The 10,453-nt window shown below is 47.2% G+C and overlaps 1 long non-coding RNA gene across 2 annotated transcripts in view; it reads left to right on the plus strand.

Annotated features, from left to right (window-relative positions):
* LOC129048380 (uncharacterized) overlaps positions 1 to 8,701 on the plus strand; it is a 71,286-nt gene extending 62,585 nt beyond the window's left edge. Inside the window, exons 5-6 of one of the 2 annotated variants that reach the window (XR_010141636.1) lie at positions 6,937 to 7,132; positions 7,761 to 8,701. This is a non-coding gene — a long non-coding RNA (uncharacterized LOC129048380). Of the gene's footprint in view, positions 1 to 2,241; positions 5,376 to 6,936; positions 7,133 to 7,760 lie in introns of those variants that run through there. The other variant, XR_008510679.2, reaches the window with a different exon arrangement.
* Positions 8,702 to 10,453: the final 1,752 nt, after the last annotated feature.

The following is a 10,453-nucleotide window of genomic DNA, read 5'->3' on the forward strand; positions in this document are numbered from 1 at the left end:
GGAGAGTATGTTAGTTTTCCAGGGCTGCCATACAAAACACCACAGGCTGGATGCCTTAGACAAGAGACATTTATTTTCTCAGAGTTCTGAGTACTACAATTCCAAGATCAAGGCGTCAGCAGGCTTGGTTTCTCCTGAGGTCTCTCTTCTTGGCTTGCAGAAGGCCATCTTCTTCCTGTATCCTTGCATAACCTTTTCTCAGTGTGCATGCATCCCTTGCGTCTCTCCCTCTTATAAGAATATCAGTCCTATTGGGTTAGGGCCCCATCCTTATGACCTCACTTCGCCTCAGTTTAATTTTCACCTCACCTTTAAAGATCCTGTCTCCAAATATAGTTACATTAGGGATTAGGGCTTCAACATATGAACACTGAGAGGACACAATTCAGACTATAGCAGAGAGAATTAATTAGCCCTAGATCAGTGGTTCTTAACCTCCAGAATTCCCAGACAGGGATTGCTGGGCCCTGTCCCAAGTTTCTGATTCGGTTTTAGAATGGGGCTTGGGATTTTACATTTGTGGTGAATTCCCAGATGATATTTATGCTGCTGGTCCAGAGAGCACACTTTGCAAAAACTACTTATGCAGACCTTTAAGATAACTATGAACTGTGCAACAACAAACTTAAGACAGAGAGAACACACAATTTTCAAGGGTGCTTTTGGTAGTGCAAATGATGCAATGGTAAATTTTGCAAGTTGAGTTTTGATATGGTTTGGTTCTGTGTCCCCACCCAAATCTCATTTTGTAGCTCCCATAATTCCCATGTGTTGTGGGAGGGAACAGGTGGGAGATGATTGAATTATGGGGGTTCGTCTTTCCTGTGCTGTTCTCATGATAGTGAATGGGTCTCATGAGATCTGATGGTTTTAAAAGGGGAGCTGCCCTGTACAAGCTCTCTCTTTTTTGCCTGCTGCCATCCACATAAGATGGGACTTGCTCCTCCTTGCTTTCTGCCATGATTGTGAGGCCTCCCCAGCCACGTGGAACTGTAAGATTAAAAAAAACTCTTTCTTTTTAAATTGCAGTCTCGGGTATGTCTTTATCAGCGCATGAAAATGGACTAATATAGGTTTATTAAAAATTCACAGATTTTTAAAAAGAAAAAGGTAGAAAACAATATGTCTTGAACATCTCAGGAATAATGTAAGAAGGCAAATCTACATAAGTGTAACTCATCCTATTTCAACTCCAGGGCTTACATATTTTTAAAAGCTCCCTTAGAAACATATGGCTCAACAAGCCTAATCACAGGGAAGGTAACCACTTCTCTGCTGGTTCCTAAATGATGCTTTCATAAGCATGTTTACAGGGCAAGAAATACTCAGTCCTGACATTGGATTATTCTTCACAATTTATGTTGTTTGTTCAGAAATTTAACTCTTTTCACAATCAGCTTTCTCTGGACAAGGACACTGTATTCTTTTAACAGGATTTTTTTTTTTTTTTTTTACCTGTATGACACAGTATGCCAGATAAAGAAACTGTTTCTTTCAGGCTTTTAATCTCCTCCGAGAGTGAAAGTAGTATTTGCTGAAATAAAAATACACCTTGGCAGAAATGCGATGCTAATCCTCTTAGTTTTAATGGTTTGGAAATGGTTGGAGTAAGAAGGTAAACATTGTAGTTGATTAATAGGAAGGAAGTCAATTGTCCATGTAGCCACTGCTATATGCCATACTGTACAATAGTGCTTTATTTTTATAAACCCCCAAACAAAATCTCTCTCCATTTTAATGTTCTTACTTGAAAAGTGATCTACTTGCACCGTGCAGCTCCTAAGTGTTTGATTCCATTACCCCCAAAAGCAAGCAGTGCACATTTCAAATCGACGTCAAACAAATCCCACTGATAACTGGTGTCTTATCAATGGCTTATCAGGTCTTTTTTATTGAAAATAGTCGGATATAATGAGGTGCTTCACATTTAAAAGTCTTAAATCTTTGAAAGCTCCAGGCCTAGATGGTTTTGATACTGGCTTATTAAACTTGCCCTGGAAGAGAAAGCAGGAGTGGTTGGGGGTGGGTGTGAGTGAGAGTAAGAAAAACCCGGAGGAGGGGAGATGGAAGACTTAGCAGACTGACTTAACCCCACGTTGGCCATGGTGCAAAGATCATGTTTGCTGATAGCTGTTTCTACCAGCACCTCCCAGGGAAGACTCAGAAAAAGGAGGCTCAAAGTGCTTTTGAGCATCTGTATGTAGCTGCCTTCCACGAATTCTCCTGTAATTTTTTTGCCAGGATCTCACAGCCTCCTTTGCATGGTGACAAGCCCTCCATTTATTAAACTTGAGCATTGGACAAAGAAGACATTTGACCTACTTCACCACTGGATTGTGAGAAGAAACTCTTCCGGATCCAGCAAGAAGGGACTTTCACAATAGTTGAGACTCTGCTATGAGTACCAGGCACAAGAAGATGCCCTCCCCCTTTATCATCTCCTATAACTCAGCTTATGCTCCTGCTAAGTCAGTACTGGCCCCCTTTGACAGCTGAGGAAAGTGAGGTTCCAAAGGGGTGAAAGCATTTGTCATGGAATAGCCTGGAGCAGTATGAGTCTCAAAGCGTAGTCCCAGACCAGCTCCAATAACATCACCTGGGAATTCAGGCTTCACCTGGACCTACTAAGTCAGAAACATAGCTGGTAGGCCCCAGAAGTCTGTGTTCAAAATCAGCAGTGATGCTGATAAACACTAAAGTTTGCAAATGGCCTGCTGCTTTAGGGCCTAAGGCCGTAAGTGTGGAAATTTCCTAAAGGGCTTTAGCAAGTAAGAAGCAGTGCTTTCAACCGCGCTGGATAGCAATGAGAGGAAAGGGGAATGCTGTACATCCTCGTCTCCTTTATTTCTCAACCATATGGTTTTAGGGGGTGACCAAGAAACTGGAAGGGGCAAAACAGGACTTTCATGTCTTCAACCATCCCATGATGTTGAGGCCAAGGGTTCCATCCTGCTGGAATAGCCTGTGATTCTGAGTTGAAGGCCATCCTGCTTTATGGGAGTAGAGAAGAATGCGGAGAACTTAGACCAGGACTTTTCCTTGTTTCTTCTGGCCACACCGTCAAGTGTCTTCCTAACAGAGAATAGCCCTCCCCTGGTGGATTCCAGAGGAACTACTTGTTCTGAGATACATGGATCCGAAAGGGTGCCCTGGAAAGAGCTGTGCCGTCTAGCACACCTCTTAGTCACATCTTTCACAATGTCTGGTGTTGCCTGGAGCAAGGTTTGGATCATAACAGCGAATCAAGCTGGAAGGGAAGGGCTCTGAGGAAGCCTGGCCCCTGAGAAGCACATGGAAACTTACACATTTCTGCTTCCTTCCTTAACTGCCAATTCTGCCTACCACTCTGAGTGGCCCACCCAGCCAGCTCTCACTTCAATCTCATTGGCTTGCTCACATGCCAATCAAGTGCTGAGCCAGCAACTCATGGGAAACCCAAACAGCATCTCACACAAACTCAAATAGAAGCTTGTATTTCTTATGGTGCTCTCAGGAGGCCTTCACCAAAGGTGGAGAACAAGGACAAAAGGGCAAGAGTGCTGAACTTGGCATCCTCATTCTGCCCCAACTCAGCCTGTGATCTTGGGCAAGTTACAAGCCCCTATTTTCCCATAATTGAAGCCTATGGCCTCTGAGCTTCCCTCCTCCAACCAGCACTGACATGAGGATGTTGGAAAGACGTAGAAAGGTATTAGGTATTAGAGCAACAATATATAGATGCACCGAGATGGGCCTTGAACCTCCAACAGGGAACTCCAGCTCAGCAAGGTGTTTCGCCAGCAGAAACAGCCTGTCCCTGCGCTTTGGCTGAGTAGAGCAGTGATAAGACCATAGAGTCGGGCATAACTCAAAGTGGGGTGACCAATTCATCTCCATTTTCCTGGAACTTAACTATTTTTAACCCTGTAAGTCCCAGAAAAACCAGGACTGTTGGTCACCCTAGCTCAAGGCCAACTTCATCCTTCATTTGTCATGTAACTTAACTCTCAGAGACTTGATTCTATATAGTCTGTAAAGTGGAGGTAATAATAATAATACTCATAGGCACTTTTCACACTCTAGTCATTCCATCCTGGAAGCCTAAGGTCTCCCCTCCCCTGGCCTTCTCAGGCTCCCTGATCCTAGGCTGGTCTTGACAGGGCACTGAGCATGACTTATGGCAATGATGCTTCCTCTCTGTGTGCTGGGAGCTCCTTGAGGGCAGGCCCATGTTTTAATCAGCTTTGTTTCTTCAGTCCTTCCCTTGCGCAGTGTCTGCACCATGGGAAGTGCTTAGTAATGCTCGTTAAAATGTCAGTTACTGACCTCTCCCATCAGGAAGGCAGACCCCGCAAACAGTAACCTGGAAAGCTCACTTCAAGTTTCAAAGAGCTAACCACATCAGCTAGCACAGAATGGGTATCAGAGTCTGCAAATGCATTTAGCACATCTTTGATTTCTTTCCTTTCATCTTCCCAACCCCCTTGGGAGATAGCAAAGGTGTTATTATTTCCTTTATCATACACACAAGGAACCTGAGGCTTAGAGACGGTAGGTGACTTGCCCAAGGTCACACAGCTAGAAACCAGAGGGTGTCTTTGCCACACACAAACTACAGTGACCCACTTCAGGGCCACCAAAGCACTTTTTTGGGGGGCGGCGGCTACAGATGCTTGGAAAAGCCTTCTGGTGTCCAATTGCCTTCTAGGCTCATCTTCAGTAAAAACATGGCCTCTGATTGCCTCGGCCCCTTCCTAATCTGCAGATCCAGGGAGACCCAAGGCACAGGACAGAAACAGCCACATCAGGGCCCCTGTCCCAGGATTCCACAGTGAATCTTCCTAGTGCTAGGAGACCATTTTCACAACCTAATCAATGATCCTGTTATTGACTTGGTGTTCCCAGAAGACAGGTTTAAAACTTTATCGAGCACTGTATGTGGGGGCAATTATAGGGATAATGGAAAATCATCGACAAATGGAGGCTTCTGCATTGCAAATTAACATCTGCTCCAAGTAAGAGAAAAGTCCTGTTTTAGTTTCAGAATTTGTGAAAATGGAAATGGCCATAAGACAAAGTGTGTGATTTCTGGTGGGTACCATCCTGCTCCAACCCGGGTCTCCTGCACTGGCTCTGTCATTAGCGTGTAAAAGATGTGGCTCCCTGTGACCATGACAATCCCCATATAATGTGCTCACTGGGAGTGCCTGGTGCATCGTCTACAACAACTGCTCTTGTGATTCCCAGGGTCCTAAAACAACTGGCACCCAAAGTCTCCCTTTGTTTGTAGTGGGCAACCCTGGGAGTGCACCTGGCCTTGGGCCCTGGAGATGGGTTGGCTCTGGCAGCCGCCAGGCATTGCTTACACAGGCAGGCACACCAAGGAGGCACTGGGCAGAACACTGAACCTGAGCCAGGGGACCGAGTTCCTGTCTCGGATCCACTAGTCTTGTGGTCCGGGCAAGTTGTGTCAGCTCCTAAGCCTTGCTGTCCTCATCTGTAGAATGGGGCTACTATTCTTTCCGTATTAGAGGATCCCTGTGAGGGTTAGATGAGGTAGCCCTTTGAGCCTTCAAAGAACCTTAAGCCTCATATTACAGATTCATATGTCCAGCTCTCGGCCTTCTGTGTGGCAGGCATCATCCTGGCACTAGGGAACGAGAGAAATCCCCTGCCATAGTTAAAAATTGTTCAAACAATTGACTATAGATGTATCATTTCTGAAAGTGAAACACTGTGACTGAAGCTAAGCTGGATGGGGTTTGAGGTGATGACAGGGCTGGGGTTAGACAAGACTTGTACCAAAAGTGATGTTTGAGCAGATACCAGGATGTACAAGAGTGAGCCACACCATGTTCTGAGGGGAGAGCATGCCAGGCAGGGGTGAGGGGAATCAGCTGGGCAAAGGCCATGCAGAGGGAAGGAATGAGCTTGGCGGTTTCAGGGAGCAGCAAGGAGCCCTGACCTGCAGCCAGGTGAGCAAGGGAGGGGGAGCAGAGGAGGAGGAGAGTGACAGGGCCGTCGTACAGGCCATCAGAAGGAATGGGAATGTTATTCTAAGTGCCTTGACATTGAGAGGTCACTGGGAGGTTTTGACCACGAGGCTGGCATGAGCTGGCTTGGCTTCCTAAAAGTCATTCTGGCTGCTGGGTGGAGAGTTAATCCAGGGACAAGGGCAGACATAGAGTTCAGGAAGGAGCACAGGTCTACAAAACACACTGCCTTGTTTCCCGAGAGGACAGAAACGTTCTCAGGAGGCCCCTGGGTTTCCATGGCTTCTTTTTGTCTCCCCTTGGGTTGGCAATGGTAACGTTGACCATTTCACAGCTGGCTTATCTGTGCCCAGAGCTGTGTGCCCATTCTGTCCTACCTGTAGGAGGTAGGTGATCTCATACGCCCATTTCCATGACTGACTCAGCCATGTCACACAGCTGGTGAATGGTGGCTGAGCCCACATCCAATGGCTGACTGGCCTCAAAGCCATTCTGCTCTCTTGACTCTCAGATTTTTTTTTTTTTTTTTGGAGGCGGAGTCTCGCTCTGTCACCCAGGCTGGAGTGCAGAGGCGCGATCTCGGCTCACTGCAAGCTCCGCCTCCCGGGTTCATGCCATTCTCCTGCCTCAGCCTCCCGAGTAGCTGGGACTACAGGTGCCTGCCATCACGCCCGGCTAATTTTTTTTTTTTGCATTTTTAGTAGAGACGGGGTTTCACTCTGTTAGCCAGGTTGGTCTCAATCTCCTGACCTCATGATACGCCCGCCTCAGCCTCGCAAAGTGCTGGGATTACAGGCGTAAGCTACCGCGCCCGACCGACTCTCAGATTTTTAAAAAGCCCCCACACTGCATGTGCCTTCACCCCATGACAAGGCAAATCTGCGGCCACAGCTGCATGTCCCCTTCACAGTGTGGTCCTCTCTTGAAGATGCCCCACATTTGCCACCATGTTTGTCCCTTGAAGCCCTCCAGGATCTACAGGTGACCATGAGCCTGCTGTCTGATTATGGAAGGTCTCAGCTTTGGTTGTGTCAATGAATGAAGACCAGGACAGTCACAGTTGTATGAGGAGGCTGGGGGCATCCCTTACAGTCCCTTTGAGGGAGGTGCAGTCCTTGTAGATGGATGACCATAGAGAACCAGCTTCTCTGCTGAACCAGGTAAGTGCTGTAGATGAAGCCATCAGGCTGTTGGCCACCTTGAAGGGCACTGCAGGGAGGGAGTGCTTCTGTCAGTGTGTGGAGGCAGAGATAAGGCTCGGACAGTGGCAGGATTTCAGGGATATTTGTTGTGACTGTGTCACACAGCCAGAGCCACCTCCCCCATCCTTGGAGGCTGCTGACTCTGCCCCACCCTTCACTACACACCCAGCAGAATAGAGCGGTCATTGGCCAAAGGCTCAGGGACTTCGAGGAAACTTAGCCTCTGTGGCCAACATCTGGCTCTCTGGATCAGCCATGGCTTAGCTCCTGTCCCAAAAAACACTCTGTGCCTCTGAAAAGTGCTATGGGCCTGGCCTCTCAAGGCCGGGAAGCCCCAGGAAAGGCCTCCATGGGCAGACCAGGGGCTGGTGTCAAGCAGGCGATCTGCAGAGACACAGATCTCTGCATGATTGATGCTGGAAAGGCCAAGATTTCACAGGATACCCTCGATTTTACTCAGGCCCACAAAGCCCTTGGGGTTGTGCCTCGATTTTACTCAGGCCCACAAAGCCAGTGGGGCTGGCTGCCTCAGTGGCCCCAGTTCCTCACCGATTTCAGTGCCCACGCTTATTGCTCTGTGACTCAGAAGTTTCCCACATTGAAGAGGTGGAGCCTGTTTCCTACCTGAGAATCTGGACTGGCCTCAGGACTTGCTTTGACCAATAGCCAGTGGCAGGTGTGAGGGTGTACCAGTTCTGAGCCTAGCTCTCAAGAGGACGTTCACAGTCGGCCTGCTCTCTCTTGCACTTCTGGTGTGCTACAGTAGCCTTCGATGAGACCAGCCTACACCAGCCAACAGCCAAACACCCTTGGATTCATGATCAAACTCATCCAAAATCAGTTGAGTCTGGAGGAGATCTCCCAACCGTCAGCCTTGACTCATGGCTATAAATAATAAATGATGATCATTTTAAGCCACTGGATTTTGGGATTGGCTGTTATGCAGTAATAGCTAACTGATGCACCTGTGAACTTACCCACCCACTTCCAACACTTAATACTGGTTTGAGGGATGACAAATGCTGGGGTTTGCTACTGACAACATTCATATTCGTCATGATCATAATCATCTTATTAACACCGTATATTGGGCATCATCAGCTTCCCACAGTCCCGTGCTAGAGACTTTACATATAGCATATGCTTGGACCTTCCTAGCCACACTGGGAGGTAGGTATTATTCCTCCACATTTGACAGGTGATGAAACTGAGATGCAGAGAAGTTAACTAATTTGCTTGAGGTCACACGGACAACAAGTAGCAGTCACAGAATTCAGACCGTTCCTGTCTGCCTCATGCAAATGAAATATTCTCACGAAAAATACATTCAGAGAGCACCGTGCAGCCCCAGCTCCCTCCCCACAGGTCCCAAGCTTCCTCCTGACTTTGGATCTTGGGAATCTAACTGGGAACCAGAAGGCATTGCATGGAATGGCCTCAGTGCCATCAAAACCAGCATCTTTAAACAGCCGAGGCAGGAGAATCGCTTGAACCCGGGAGGTGGTGGTTCCAGTGAGCTGAGATTGCACCACTACTCTCCAGCCTGGGTGACAGAGAGAGACTCCATCTCAAAATAATAAATAAATAAACAAATAGTGTGAGTAAAATGCTTAGTCCTTTAGCTTCTGATCAGAAGAGCTGCCCAAGTTGATCTCCGGAGAGCTCATATGAACTGACTTCTTTCCCAGGGAGCCGTCCTGATTCAAAATCCAGGCATAAGCCAGGAGTGGTTCCCCTTGAGTGACTCAGAGTTTCAGAAAGAGGCTGTGCATAGGTCTGGTTAACCTAATGTGCACAATAAAAATTTTTATTAAAAAGAAACGAAGAAGCTGAGGAGATGGCAATTGGCCATGGAAGGGCATTATTTTTTATTGGAATTAGGATTCTTTGATTTAAAAAAATACATAAACCCTCAGTTTTCTTTCTCTCACTTGGCTTAGCAGCCTCTGAAAAGTTTCCAAAGGCAATTTCCATATTGGCGGAGAGAACATCTCTGGACTTGTTCGCTTTTCCTGAACTGTCTGTTCTGAGAATTCAAGTCGCAGCCACCCAGACTCCCAGCATGTGGGCCCCCTCGCCAGGGCCCTGGGGCCACGTCCTTAAACTTGAGGCCAAATATCCATCCCAACACTTGCCTCTGTGTTCTCATCCATGTGCTCGTAGGGTTTTGCCAAGACAGACTGAATTTTAGTTGAACAAATAGGTTTCTAGAGGTTTCGATTGAGAGGTAAAATTCCTGTGCTTTGTGAAGAGGCAATAAGCCCATGGATGTGATGATTGCTCTGCGTAACTGAGGACTCTGGTTATCTGACAGCCTCTATGAACTCAAGGGGAATGATCCTTAGTTCAGAGCTAACTCCTTGTCAGGTAGCTTTTAATAAGTTGCGTGCTGTGCGCATTTTCTGGGTCATCTCATTTAATTTTCACAACAGCCCTTTGAGGCAGGTTTTTTATAATTTCTCTTTTGCAGAGGCAGAAATGGAGACCCAGTAATGTTGAGTAAATTCAACCAGCAAACATTTATTGAATATCTACGTGTGTCAGGCACTGTCTTGGGCACTGGGGATACCACAGGATTGAAACTGACAAGGCAAAGCTCCCCATGATGACAGAGCTGGGGGAGGCAGCCTCAGGATGAAAGTGTGTGGGACTCCCAGGTGTGAGCTTTGACCCGTTGTACTGAATCCCTGCTCAAGGCCATGTCAAGGATTTTGAATAAAATAAACACGGCACCCGGGGCACTTTTAGAACTGGCAAAGTGCACCTGGAATTAAGCACCCACCTTTTGCAACTTCTCAGTTGTTTTGAATAAGATTCCAATTCATAAAAATGCATCTGACATTTGTTGAGCCCCAACCGCCGGCCAGGTGGACTTTGCTGCCTTCTCATGGTGGATTATTTCAGCAGTTCCTCAAGACAGCTGCACCTTTTGCAGTTGAGGAAATTGGACTTGGAGAAGTGACCTGATTTGCCCAGGGATGCTTAGTGGGCAGGTGGAATGGGGGCTCAGACCAGAACCAAGCACACTGGCTGCCTTCTGTGGGCTGTGCCCTGCTTCTGCCAACCTGGGTCTTGAATCTGCTTGGAAGTACAGATGGCAGTAACTCACCCAGGGGTGTAATCCTCTCTCCCACATAAGACATTTGGCTGGGGGAGAAGGAGGGTGATCACTCTGCTCCGTCATTGCATTCCATCATTTACTGCTTCAAACTGTCCTGTTTAAACCTCTTCTCTTCCTACCCAGAGATGGACCTCCACATTTACTCCAAGGGCTGACGA

This window comes from Pongo abelii, chromosome 8, assembly GCF_028885655.2.
Source record: "Pongo abelii isolate AG06213 chromosome 8, NHGRI_mPonAbe1-v2.0_pri, whole genome shotgun sequence".
Lineage (NCBI taxonomy): Eukaryota > Metazoa > Chordata > Mammalia > Primates > Hominidae > Pongo > Pongo abelii.